This window comes from Lepidothrix coronata, unplaced genomic scaffold (assembly GCF_001604755.1).
Source record: "Lepidothrix coronata isolate B3197 unplaced genomic scaffold, Lepidothrix_coronata-1.0 Scaffold184, whole genome shotgun sequence".
NCBI classification, from domain to species: Eukaryota; Metazoa; Chordata; class Aves; order Passeriformes; family Pipridae; genus Lepidothrix; species Lepidothrix coronata.
Genome location: NW_016690364.1, coordinates 1,251,436 through 1,252,444, shown reverse-complemented (window position 1 = coordinate 1,252,444; position 1,009 = coordinate 1,251,436). Strand labels below are relative to the sequence as shown.

Below are 1,009 nucleotides of genomic sequence, written 5' to 3'. Positions count from 1 at the left end.
CCGCCCCAGGCCTCTCCACCGCGGCCCCGGCCCCTGCCCCACCGCCGCCCCGCTTTCCCCCGCCGCAGCTTCCCCTCCCGCTCCCCAGACGAGCCCCGCAGGCCCCGCCGCTACCGCCCCGCGCTCCCTCACCGCAGCCCCGCCGCTCCCCCGGGCCAGGCGGCGGCCTCGCCCCCGGCCCGGAGGCTCTCGCCGTATATCCCCCGGCCCCGCCGCCCCGCCTTCCTCCCCGCCCCCGACACGGCGGCGGCGGCGGCGGCGCCTCCTCCCGCCCCGCCCCGGTAACGGGTCTGTCCCGGCCGCCGGCGCCGCATCCCGAGGGGAGGGAAAGCCCCGGCACCGCACGCGCTCGTTTGGGGACATCCTAGTTGCTGAGGAGGGCGCTGGATAATGAGAAGGGAAAAAAAAAAAAACCCAAACAAAACACATACAAACCCAACACCAAAAAACAAACAAACAAACAAAAAGCTTTCCCCCGCTCCCCCCTCTTCCCCCCCCCCAAGAAAAAAGCCTCAAACTAAGTCCCTATAATTTTCAGGCCACAGTGGGTGAAGCGAAACACAGCAGGATGTGGAGAGGCTGGCACGCAGATGGCATTATCAGGCCCCCCCAGCCGCACCCCCGGTCAAGAGAGAAGGCTCTGACAGGAACCATCGCAGCTCAAACGCTGCAGAGCCTGCAGACAAGTGGAGCAGGGAGCTGGAGAGGCGGTGTCTTGGCCAGCGAGGAGGTTGGGAAGGGGGAGAGCTGGCCCACAGACCAGCTGCAGAGGCTGAGCTGGGGCACAGGCACAGCACAGCAGAATCGGGCAAACCCAGCTGCATTGAAGGCAGGACTCCAAGATGTGTGAGGAGATGCACGCAGCCAGCGTTGAGTTTAGCACCCTGCACCAGAGCTGGGTAGCACTTTCACTTTGCTAACAGGACATCCGCAATGGCTTTGCCATCACTTGTAAACACCGCATAAGTTTGGGAATGCCTCTTTCCAAAACAGTCACCTGCTAGCAGTT

The 1,009-nt window shown here is 64.2% G+C and overlaps 1 protein-coding gene across 1 annotated transcript in view; it reads right to left on the bottom strand.

Annotated features, from left to right (window-relative positions):
- The window catches only part of NXPE3 (neurexophilin and PC-esterase domain family member 3), a 21,909-nt gene extending 21,715 nt beyond the window's left edge, over positions 1–194 (bottom strand). The window contains exon 1 of the mRNA XM_017830892.1: positions 133–194. The gene's annotated coding sequence lies outside the window, so the exon portion shown is untranslated. The remainder of the gene's footprint in view (positions 1–132) is intronic.
- Between the last annotated feature and the right edge of the window lie 815 nt (positions 195–1,009).